The sequence below is a fragment of the Netta rufina genome (genome assembly GCF_964035555.1).
Source record: "Netta rufina genome assembly, chromosome: 1".
Lineage (NCBI taxonomy): Eukaryota > Metazoa > Chordata > Aves > Anseriformes > Anatidae > Netta > Netta rufina.
In genome coordinates, this window is record NC_140123.1 from 144,074,567 (window position 1) to 144,087,380 (window position 12,814).

A 12,814-nucleotide genomic window follows, 5' to 3' on the forward strand; every position below is an offset into this window, starting at 1 on the left:
GCACCGAGCGGCCCCGGCCCCGCCGTCAGCTGAGGGGGGCGGGAGGAGCGGGCGCACCGCCCCCGCGGGGCTTTTAAAGCCTGCCCGGCCCCCCCCTGCTGCTGCTGCCCGGCCCCGAGGGGAGCTGAGGGGCTCCGGGGGTGTGAGGGGGTCCTAAAGCATCTCTTCATGGCCTGACGGACTGGGGTTTGACAGCCCTTCTGGCATATCCAGGAAGGAATCGGCGTGATTTTAGCCCCGTTCCTGTGAGCCCTCTGGTTATCGTCACCCCACGCTGAAGCACTAGCTGATCTGTTTTTAAAAGGGTAGGGTTGTGAATCACAAAATCACTCAATGTGCAGTTTCATTCTTCCCTAAATTCACGTACTACCCTTGGTATATGCAGAGTGCAATATTCAGCCCCATCCCTTGCTTAGCATGGACTCTTAGGATCTCCCTCAGTTACCTCTCAGCACCATGAGCCACACGCTCTCATCTATATTGTCCTTGTTCAACAAACCCCTTTGAGGATGCTGTTGGTGTAGGAAATGCCTGCACAGAACTCATTATTTTACCTTCAACACAGGCCATAACGCAGAGGCAGGGGGAAGAACTGCTCCCTCCCACCCGCTGGCAACCCTCAGCAGCATCTCTCACGGTCTCCTTCCCCTTGAACCAACATGTTAGATGCCCTTTCACATCTCACCTTCCTGCCTACTGAAAGCAGACAAGGACTCAACCAATTTCCCCACTAAAATATCCAAGGAAAAAGAAGATCGGAGCCCTCTGTCACGTCACAGCCTCTGGTGGCTGCAGTGCTCAGTGAAACAAGCTAGACGCTGCTGGATCCACGCAGGAGTTTTCCGTGAGTCCAGTCATTTTCTCGACTTTGCACTGAGAGCCGGGTTATTTTATTTAATTTGGTTTGTTTATTAACTTGTATGTGCCTGCTCAGTTGGCTGTAGGTCAGAGGATAAGAGCTCAGTCGGTCTCTGACTCTCATTCAAGCCTAATTGCTTTCGTTCGTGCTGTAGGTGTCTCTTTGGAGGCCTGACTGCATGGGTGTCTCCGGGAAGTCCAAGAAAAGTGGCTTCACCAGCCTCTGTAAAAGATGTACGAGTTAGGACACCCTCTAAGAGTAACCCAACATTTAACACAACAATCCTGACCTGTTCTTGGGCAGCAGCTGGTTCTAGATGGCTTTGTTTAGCTGTCTTCTGCACGGGACAACATTTTTTGGTTCAAATAGTTGAGTAGATATTTTAATCCCAAACATCAATGACACATACAGCATTAAACATGGGCATGAACTACAGCATGTGAGGTTACAGGTTTAAAATCCAACAAACGGGGTCCAAAAATCCGCTCCTCTTCCTGGAGCAGCTGTAACGTTCAGCTCCTGCTCCTATATACACAGCTCCCACAGACGCTCTTGCAGGAGTTTCACACGGGCAATGATGATTTCTTCTTATAAGATGGATCTTCTGGGCATGTCATCCCAATGAGGCCACCCAGCTCCTTCTCAGTGCCAGCAGACATGGCAGCACCAAATATTCCTACCTGTGGTGCACCACTTTATGTCCCTGGGCCTGGATTTTTGTCATCTCAACCCTTCCATCTGAGCTGTTCAGTGTTACCCTCCAAGCCAGCCTAGCCTCAGATGCCACATACCACTTTTGGGTAGCTCCCCTTCTTCACTTTCATCTTATTTTTTTTCCTTTTACCCTGGCTCTCATCTCAAAGAATTGGTAACTTTTAAGAGATTTTAACAATTAAAGTAAGCTTGACAGTAGTCTCTTCGGACAATATTAAAATTTCAGAACTCACCCGCACAACCTTAGTTACATGAGGGCCCTCTGCCTTCCTGCCCAGTGGCACTGCTCTCCTCCATTGCAGGAGGCAGACTGGACACCCATTTACAGCTACTTTTTCCATTTGTTTTCTTTCAGGCTGCTTCCTTGGCTCGTAGCACCTACCCTACCCCACGCTTTGTGCCCACCCCGTGCTCAGCTGTGCCATGCAGGGTTTTTTCTTAAAAGGCCCTGCTCACACAGGGCATGTGAGCAAAATGCACTGGCACCTGCACGTAACACGCCACTGCCTGATGCACAGTGCCTTACATTGTACAGCACAGGAAAGCACACAGGTCTTCCCTCCAGGTCCACAATTCCCTTTCCTCTTTAATTAGATTTTTTTTTTTTTGCACTATTTTCCCAGAATCTAGTCTTTTTCTATCCGAACCCACCCTGCGCAGGTCACCAAGGCCTCTCTAGAGGGGCTGCCCTGCTTCAGAGACCAGCCAAACACCTCCTCTGTATTTGCCACACTGACTACCTACATTTCACAGCAGCCACAGGCAGGTTCACAAAAGGGCTGTGGAACTTCTTGTAGAGAGAGTGGATAATGGGAATGAGGCCCCAAAGCATCAAAATCTGTGGTGTACGCTCACCAGTCAGGCACATGCCGTGGAGAAGCTTTTCTGCAGCCAGGGAAGAGGCGGTGACTGGTAGGGCTGTGCTGTGAGGCACATCTGGGATGATCGGAGCTAACAGTGGGATTATGAGGATTTTTTTCCTTTCAGCAGCAAAGGGAGTTGGCTCTCTGCAAGGGACAATGGGTGGGCTGGATGTCCCCTTTTCAAAGCACGTTGACAATAATACTGGGGAGATGGGGCTTGTCCCTGGGACTGCAGAATACAGAGCAGTGCCAGAGCAGATGGGGAAAGGATACAGTAGGACTGAAGTGCAGGTTGGGGTGAACATAAAAAACTTCATAGCATAGACCAGACCTGCCCAGGACCTTTTTACTTTAATCTGCTCTCCCGTGGCAACAGCTTCGTTCCATCACCAGCAGCGTGTCAGCAGGGGGAGATTTTTGTCTTGGGGGGTTTGTTCTTCCTCCTTTGGTACTTGTGTCTTCAGCTGGAGGGAAGATTTCTCCCAGTATCAAGTTGTTTCAGCCCTCCTGCTCCTTAATCTCTCAGCAAGTCTTTGTTTTTCAGGATCTGTTAGTTTAAACTGGGTCAAATGCTAACAAGCGTGTCAGCCCCCCCTGCCCTTAGGATCTGCCAGAAAAGATCAGACTGCAGGTCTGTCAAGCTCCTTGTCCTACTTCTGCAAGGAAGCAATGCCCAACGTTTCGGAGAGGTGGCAAACCCTGCTATTTGAAGGCTGTATCACTTCTCCTTGCTGGGACTCTTGCTTCACATTTTATTTTCTTCAGCATTCTTCAATGAAATGAAAATCGCGCTTGCTGATGATGGATTGCTCAACTACTTAAGGCAGCTCTACAGCTTCCTGCATACGATCCCTTACCAGCTGCCAAGCCACATTGATTTTCCATTGAAAGCCTTTCTTATTTTCCTCTAATAGCTATGCAGTCACGAGATCTGGTAGGGTGGAAGAGAGGGAAAACAAATTAGATGAAAACGAATGTTTGCGATGCTCAGAAGAACAGTTTTCTACTTTTGGCTGACTTTGATTTGAGCTGTTTGCAGCACTGTGAGCTACCTCACAAGAAGCAGAGTGCAAATAGTTAGCTGACAGGCAGCTTATAAGAATGGACTTTAAGACTGACACTAAAACCATCCTAGGCTCAAAGCAGACAAGAGCACACAGCAGAAGCAGGGAGAAAAACAACAGCAGCAGCAGCAGATCTTACAGCGAGGTTCATAAAGCAGTTTTTATTCTTTTAGCTTATGCAAGAAGACTGCTTAAAACCTTGGAAAGGTATTTGCTGCCTGAGGCTTCAAAACCAAACACACCAGATCACTAGCCAGAAGACACAGAGCAAAGAACATTTCCTCCAGCACAATTTGTTGTTGCTCAGAGAGCAGATACTGCAGGCACATATTCTAATATTAAATCAAATTATAATACCATTAAAGCAAGTAGCTCGTCTTCTATACTGGCCTCATATCTGTAAAGATTAAGCCGGAATAAAAGCACACGGCTTTCCTCTGTCACACTGCGTAATTATTATTCATATAGCAGAATTATAGATAACGAAGGAAAAGATGACGACTTCCCTGCATCTCTGCCACAGGAACTCCGAAGCTCCTGTGATTTACAACTTAAAGATCTTAAATCTTTAATTCTCTGTTGTAGCCGATTCCATTTTGTTCATTTTACGTACATCCATCACACGTGCCCTTCCACTGCAAACACATCTAGATACATTCCACTCTTATTTGCTTTTGGAGAGGATCCCCGAGGGAGAGGTTTCACAAGACAACCAAAATGATTTAATACCTGATTGCACCTTCTCTCTCCCTCCATCCCACTACTGGCCCTACGTGCTTTCTTCTCAAAAAACCCGCAGTATTTTCCAACTCCTTGGCAAGTGCACCTAGCCCGATTTCAGAAAGCTGATCCTACAGCACAGGCAATGATGGGGATACGCAGCCTGTCTTCATTCTGCAAGCCTGGCTTCACAACTCAGCCCTCTGCCAAAGGGGCACCTCCTTTCTGGGCTGGGCAGGGCTCCCCGGTTTGGGACCTCCTTTTCCTCCACACACGTTTTGTGCCAGAATGGTGAAAATCCATGATTCCTGCCTGCCGTTTTGCTCCACTTCTTTTCCTTTGATTTTTGCACTGAGATTGCAAGAGGCACCTCCTCCTGCCAAGCACCCGATTAGGCGGCCTTCCCTTATCCCCCCTGATCAAGTCAGGAGCAGGCTCACGTGCAGCCGCTGCAATTCGGATGATTCAGTGCCAAGACCCAGAGGTCAAAGACCGCGCTTTGCCCTGCGAGGTACGCCTGCTGCTCTTTGCTCACTCAAGACGCACACGCCGAGATCAAACCCAATCAGCAAAGTACGCTGCTTGCATCAATCACTGGCACGTCACGCGCTAATGGAGGCGTTGTGCTGTAAGCGTCCAGCTAAAGCCCCCACGCAGCTTTCCATCCCAGCATCACTCCCTCGCCGCTTGACCTTGGCCAAATCCCTGTAGCCGCTGAGAAGCACCAGCTCCCAGTAATCGGGTCAGTGAGCTCCCCAGCTTCAACAGCCCCCAGGAGCATAGAGCAAACGCTGCTTCTCCCCTGCCCTAACATCTGCCAGGACAAAGCCCCGTTGTTCCCCAGGGCGGCCCTGCTGGGGGATGCACCTGTGGGCAGCCCCGGCGTCCCAGCGCCGTGCCGCGCTGTGCTGGCAGATGCCTTTCCTGCAGCCCTGAGCCGGGCGTGCGGAGCAAAGCTCTGCTCTTTGTTTGGGAAGGGGCCGCGTGTTTTGGGCTCAGGGTTGCTTTCCGCTGGGGAGTTGTTTTCCCGGCTCTAAACTCGTATTCCCCTGATATCAGCGCCCCAGGACCTCAGCACGCGTTTGCTTGGGCAAGGAGTCTTGCCACTAAATGTACCCACGTGAGTTTCTGCCCATGGGAAGCGCTGTGAAAGCTTGCAGAGCAGAGGCATTCAGGCTATCACATACACCTGGCCAACATCGTGGCTTTTCCTTTATCTTTGCTTCCAGTCCCACGTCTGCTGCTATCAGGGGGAGTGTGAACCAACCGTGTATTTTCATGCACTCCTGACAAAAATCTGTTCACAGAGAGCATGTAAGCTCTTTGTCAAATTGCCTTTGGCCCCCGTACAAATGTAATTAGAGTCTGATTTCAACTTCCCTGATTTCAATTTCCCAACTTCCCTTTGAAGCCCTATTCAGCAAGAAGTGCCAGACACCCCACATCTACATTACAATGCATCCTAGCACACTTGAAAGCCCAAGGGCGTGCTAAAGAAATCCAAATCCACTGAATCCATAGCCAATATACAACATGAGATCAAGGGCAGATGAAAAGTATTTCCTTGAATGAATATGCATTTTGAATTGTTTCACCGTTTAGCAAGGACTGCTGCTTTGCTGCGTGCAGTTATAATAAACATTTATGTCGTTGGAGTGATGTTATGTTATCAATCTAAAAGCAGTTCTTGCAAATCAAAGCACGGAAGGGGCTGTTTCAATCTTCCTATTACAGCCTGTGTTTTTATAAATGTTTAGACTTCTGCTACCCATAGGTTCAGCCATCTCTCCACCACTTGTTCTTCATGGCAGATAACAATATTTTGCCTGGAAGTACTTTGCTGCTTAGGATTCTTTCTACCAATGACAGCTCTGCCGTTCTGCCTTACAACACTCATGCTTTTGCTCAGAAACACTGGAGTGCAGCTCTGAGCTCACATCTAACAGCAGGAGAGAGATCAAAGCAGTTTGCTTCTCCTTGAGGATCATGTTTCTGGGTGACTTCCTTGCAAGCCAATAGCCACAACATACTGAAAACCGGATCCATGCTGAGCAATTCCAGCAGTTCCTGTCAGGCACATCCTTTGCGGGTGGGAGCATTTAACACCCTCTGATGTGGCAGTAGGCTCAGTGCCTCCCTGCAGGCCAAAATGCAAGACTTAGGGGGCAATCCCAGGAGTTTTTCCCAAGCTAAACCAGAGGCATTGGCTTCCCAGTGCTCAGCATTGCCTGGCAGGGGTGAGAGCAAGACAGCAGCAGCAGTCTTTGGTGCCAGGCACAGTCACAGCAACACTGCTGCTTCCATCAGAGCTGGGTGCAGCTGCTTGCACGAGACCTGACTCTTCACCTGTTAGAAACAGAGCTGTGAGATGAGGCAGAGCAAGACAGGGGGATCCCAGGCTGGGTGTGCTGTGACAGGAGGCAGTTGAGCAGTTCTGCGTGTAGCTGGCGAGTCCAGCCCTGCTGGGAGCCAGTCCCTAAGCCCATCCAGGCATCTCTGCACAGTGTCCTCTGCTGCCACAAAGGTATCTCATAAGACCCCGCCACCGGAGCCCTGCGTTCAGCTCTGGGCCCCCAGCACAAGGACATCAACCTGTTGGAGGGTCCAGAGGAGGCCACGAGGCTGATCAAGGGCTGGAGCACATCTCATCTGGAAACAGGCTGGGGGAGCTGGGGATGTTCAGCCTGGAAAAGGGAAGGCTCTGGGGAGACCTTACAGCGGCCTGCCGGTGCCTAAAGGGGCCTGCAGGAAAGCTGGGGAGGGACTCTTGGTCAGGGAGTGTAGTGATAGGACAAAGGGGAATGGCTTTAAGCTAAAAGAGAGGAGATTTAGATTAGATATTCAGAATAAATTCTTCCCTCAGAGGGTGGTGAGGCCCTGGCACAGGCTGCCCAGAGAAGCTGTGGATGCCCCATCCCTGGAGGTGCTCAACGCCAGGCTGGACGGGGCTTTGGGCAGCCTGGGGTGCTGGGAGGTGTCTCTGCCCATGGCAGAGGATGGCACTGGGTGGTCTTTAATGTCCCTTCCAAACAAAACCATTCTATTACTCTATGAAGGAAGCTGCAGCATGTTGCCTGAGTCAGCCCGGAGAGGTCTGAAGCACAATGCCATTTTATACAGACTAATGTCAGTAAAGTCAGTTTAAACTATTCTGTAAAAAAACAAACAAACAAACAAACAAACAAAAAAAACCACCTCCATGGATCTGGCCTGGTGTGCATTTCAAACCTGCCGATACAAAAATGACAACTGCCTTTATTCTAAGGAGAAGGGTGTAAAACACATTTTGGAGGTTAACCCTGCATGAGTAAGCATGGAGGGGAAAGCCAGGGGAAGTAACTCTTTGTAGGGTATCACTGAAAATTGACAACAGGTCCAAATGCTGAGACCTTTTCCAATCCCTCGAGACCTTCCGATACCTCCATGTGCACAAGTAGTAGCTCTTCTCTACTTGGTCATGTTGAACTTAAGCTCCAACATATTCATCATGAGAATGAGCTGGTTGGGGCTGCAGGGCAGCTGTATTTCCATTCCTCTGGGCATCCCCGCAGTGGGGTCATTTGTTTAGACACTTTAGACACCAGTGCAAAACACCAAAGAGCAGAGGTCCTGACACAGCTTGACCCTGACTCACAGCTAAGTTGCTTCAGGAACCTGAAACTCCCCCAAAACATTATAGCAAGCATCAACCAGAAGAGGAGGCATATCGAACGTGAGCAGTTTCCCCTAGGAACTCTCTAGTGAATAAATGCTAGCTGTCTTGCATCTGCTTCAGACCTCCATCACTTCCTCTGTCCCCAGATCCCTGCGAGAATCCAAATGTTTGGCAGACTACCGTGTGGAAGGTGAAAGGAAGAGTTCAGCTGATGCCAGGCTCTAACACCAGTGGGAAACTAAAATATTCTGTGAAGTTCTCCGGCACTGGGGAAATACTGAATCAACCGACTCCCGGGAACTGATGCAGCTCCTTGAAATCTTTGTTTACCTTACCTTATCCCTGTTAGCAGGGTCCTTAAAAATCAGACAATCAAATGTACTTCTACATTTGATTTTGATTTCTGGTTGATTTCTGGAGCATGCTGGAGCACTGCCTGGAGAAGAGAGAAGGAATTAGCCGTGGGTTTGAACACACTACTGAACAGAGCCCACCTGACAAGAAGGAGAGCTAAGCTTAGGAAACATTGGCTGCATTACGATCCAGGCTGCAGTTGTGTTCTCTTGCTCCAGATGAGATGTTGGCTTAGCACTGTCGTTTGGCATCTTTGGGGAAAGCTAAGGTCTGAAACCATGAGACCTACAGATCACCCGTGGAACATTAAATATTGAGGGGATGCGAGGCAGAGCCCCAAGGAAGAGGCAGGCAGGATGGATTTTCCTGTTGCAGGAAGTCAGGAAGGATGAGGACATGGAAAACATCTTCATTTCACCCAGGCAGGCTTAGACAAATACAGATTGCCTTGAGACCAGCTGGAGAGGCTCCCTAGCGCACAAGCAGCCCCTTCTCAGCTGTCATCTCCTTCCTCTCTCAGGGCTTTGCAGGGAAGTGCAGACTGATGTGATGGTACAGAAAAAAAAAAAAGAAAAAAAAAAAGAAAAGAAAAAAGAAAACAAATAAACAAACAGATAAATGATGTGACAGCAGTCAGCCATTCATCAGCTCCACTTGCAGCCCTTCCTTCTTCCTCCAGGAGCTCTGTCCCACCATAGGCTAGCTCCAGAGATGAGATACCCAGCTCCCAAGTTGAGATACCCAACAGCTTCCAGTAGATTGCTGTAACACTAAAGCTCTAACCACCCAAGAGATAGCACAGGCATCCAAAAAGCTTTTACAGATTTTACATAGTAGCATCACAGCGGTGCAAGAAGTACAACGGGGACCATTCAGTGAGTGGATGACAAAAGGGAGCTGTGAAGAAACCCACTGCTAACTATCCCCCACCAGCCATTCTTTGGGAGTACTAACATAGTCACCCCCAAATGGCTGTGCCAGCATCATGGTAGCTCCTTCTTAGATGCTGCCTGTGTGGAAACCTTCTTGCTGTGCAACCAGAACCACCAGCACACTTGTGTGTACACAACACAGCTCTGGACACATTCATTAACTGCAGATATGCTCATCAGGTTCAGCTGGTTTCTGCCCAAGTTTCCCACACAGTGAGGTTTCACTCGGGCTAGCCGATTGTCACAAGATACCCCACCTGAGTCAAGGTCTCAGTATTTCAAGGAGACTTCAGCTGTTAAAAAACAGAGCATAAGCACCCTTAAAAATATGCATCCTCTAGTTTTAATATCAAAATAAGTAGCCCCACAACACTCTTGCATGAGCAGTTAGCCAAATCTGGACCAGCACACAGCTGCATCGGCAAGGTACAGCACTCTCTGAAGAGCAGTGAACACAAAGAAAAGCAGAAACCCTCTGACTCCATGTGTCTTTTGAGGCTTTGCCTATGCTACATAAACACTCCCATGCTTGGCTGTGCATGAACATGAGCAAACAACTGAGACCAATTGCATTTTAACTGTGTATACGGGCAAAGACAAAACTAGGGGTGATGTTAGAAATGAGAGTTTTCATCTTCTTGGTCTTACCTCTGTGACTCTTGCAAGAACACTTCATCTCAGAAAGACTAAGCCTACATAAGCATGAGAGACAGATTAATTTAGCTTTTGCTTATTTCACCCCATAGAAAACTATACCTTGCATGCTCCCCTGCTTCCATCCTATGCCAGGCTGCACCTGATACCTTTATCTTTGCCAGCTGTTGCTCGTTTCTTCTCCTAACCCAATGCAGCTGGAAGGTATAGGGACAAGTAAACCTATGAAAAACACACAATGCTTTCAGGACATACTGCATATAATGTATGATTTGTTTTGTCAGGTTAGCTATTTCTCAAATGCAAAAGATGCAGTGATTCTGAAATGAGTAGGTGTGGATTGTACCTGAAGGCACAACAGAATAATTGAATTGCCTCTCCCTTACCTTGCTAGTGCTCTCAACTTCAATTTTCCCTTAGCCACTAGCTAATGTGCCAGCTGTATTTTGATAATGACTTGTTTCTGCAGCCTCTAGCTAACCACAAATTGATCCTGATGTGCAAAACCCCTGACTGTTGATATTGAGTTGTTGGGAGGCTTTTTATAAATCAACAGCACTCCAAATGAATCCATATTCTGTGAATTTCCACTGAGGTCCTTCTGTTGAAGTGAACGATAGCAGTTGGCCTTGCAGGAAGAGCTCTGGGAAATGGAGCTGTAGATTCAGTTTTAAAAGGTAGGAGAGAAGGAATAAGGTGAGGTTATCTACTGGCTGCTGCCCTGCAGGTCTTTCTTCCCTTGGGTTTAACCTTTGTATCTACAACGTCTCATGAGTCATGGGTTCCTTAACATGAAGGCAGCTCTTCTCTGTCTTCCCTTTTTCCCCATTCTCAGACAGTTCCACTTGTTTTTGTTGTTGATTGGTTCAGACAAGATTTCCCCAGGGTCCTAGGCAGTTTTATCATCAGCCAGTAATCCACTAATTCCCTTGGACGCACAGGAGTCCCTTTTGTGTTATGCTACAACTGCCTCTTTGAACGAGTTGCGCTCCTCCACCATCTATAAGATCAATGTTTTGTTGTGATTAAAGTTGTCCTTGTCCTCAGAGCAAATTCCAGCGCAGTTATGTTAGCTGGCTGCAAACTGCATCATGCGTTTGATCAGCAGAAATTCTCAAGATGCTACTATCTAAACTAAAGCAAAAAGCTTTAGGGAATGAAACACTTTTTTTCTCACAGGGATGGGTGGTGATCCTTTCCTGACATAATCAACACGAGCACGTCCTGAAAGTCTAAGTGGTTTACCCAGACTTTTGCAAGAGGGCTGGCAGCTATCATCGGTATCAGAGCCTTTTAATGTCACGCTTGGAGTCTGTAAGGGTTTTTTTAACTGCCTCGGTGGGGTGCTGCTCTGTATTAGAGAGCAGTGACCTCACTGAGGTTCAAATAGCTACTGAGCAATACCATGTACTGGGAGTTCAGAAGAACTAGGCCTGAGAAGTTACTTCTTAAAATGCCTGGAGACAGAAGATCAAAGTGAACAGGCTTTTTCCTGTGAGGTTTCTCTGAGAACCTTCTGAGAGCATCAGCAGTATTTTGCAAGTCTCTCCTCAGCCATAAAATAAAACGTACAAGGCATAGGTGTATTATGTGATAAAGTCATTATCGCACCTTAATAAGGCATCCTGAGCTGATGTTGGTAGTGATTCTTCTATTACAGTACTGAGCTCTTTATTTCTAGCATAGTGGTGAGTGCCTAGAGGGCACAAGGACCTGTCCTGAATTGTACATTTTCTGCACAGCTTTGGGTATCACGAGTGCTTTCAGTATTTCCCTCCCTGGGGTGGACCAGCAAAAGCTGCTGAAAGATTCAATACCTTTGAAATCTCACAGTTCACCCTAAGGCCTCCAAGAAATAATGTCCTTCCTGCACCTAGGCCACACTTTGATATCAAAGCCTAAGAAGATGAGGGGTGACTCGTGCTTTACAGCCACATGCAGACAAGTAAAAGACACGCAAATATTCCTACAGCTCAACACGCTGGTGGACTTCAGCCCCCTTCATGTGGTGAGCAGACACCAGCCTCTGGCTGGGCCCTGGCCTTCTCTGGCTGCATCCTGGCCTCTTGGCAGCCCAGCACGGTGGGGCCACCTTCCTTAGGCACTCATGGAAGACAAAATAATTTTAAGGCCTTGCTTTGCACCCTGGAGAGCACATTTCATGTGTATGGAGCCAGCAGGTCACTAGATGGCCTCGTAACCCAGGCGATCGGGCAGATCCAGGTTTTGCCTGTGTGATCTGCTCTGAACCTGGCACCTGCAGAGCTGCAGGGCTGGCGGCATCACCTCAGGCACGGATCAGGAGCCTTTTACAGAACGCAGCATGTGAATTTTGGGACGCTTTGTGCCACGGGGAAGCTAGGGAAAGCCTTGTTTGCTGTTCTTGTCAGAAGCTGCTTCTATTCCCCACTGTGGCCTCTTGTGTCCCTTAGCTGGATCCAGCCAGGACATCAACGAAGCAAAGGCAGCCCCTGTGGGAAGGCTTTTGTGGTGTTGTGGCACCCAACCACCCCGTGGGGAACCCAGAAATTCTCCTGGTGTGTAGGGGAATGTGACTGGGGAAGGAGGAGAAAGATGAGATGTGAGGGTTTGATTGCATGCTGTAGTCACTGCCTGGTGAAAACACGCTTTATTGCCTAAATAAATATATATATATATATATAAGGGAATGAAGGAAACAGAACCATTCATAAGTTATCGGGTGCTTGTCCAGAGCAGAGCAGGCTGAGGGGAGGCCTCACGGCACCTGCAGCTCCCTCAGGAGGGGAGCGGAGGGTCAGGCGCTGAGCTCTGCTCTCTGGGGACAGCGACAGGACCCGAGGGAACGGCATGGAGCTGGGACAGGGGAGGGTCAGGCTGGGGGTTAGGGAAAGGTTCTGCACCCAGAGGGTGCTCGGGCACTGGGACAGGAGCGATTTAAGCCGCCCTCCCTCACGCCCCTGCTGTGGCGTTTGGGGTGGAAGAGAAGCGAGGGCGCCCTCAGCGCAGCAGCCATGTTG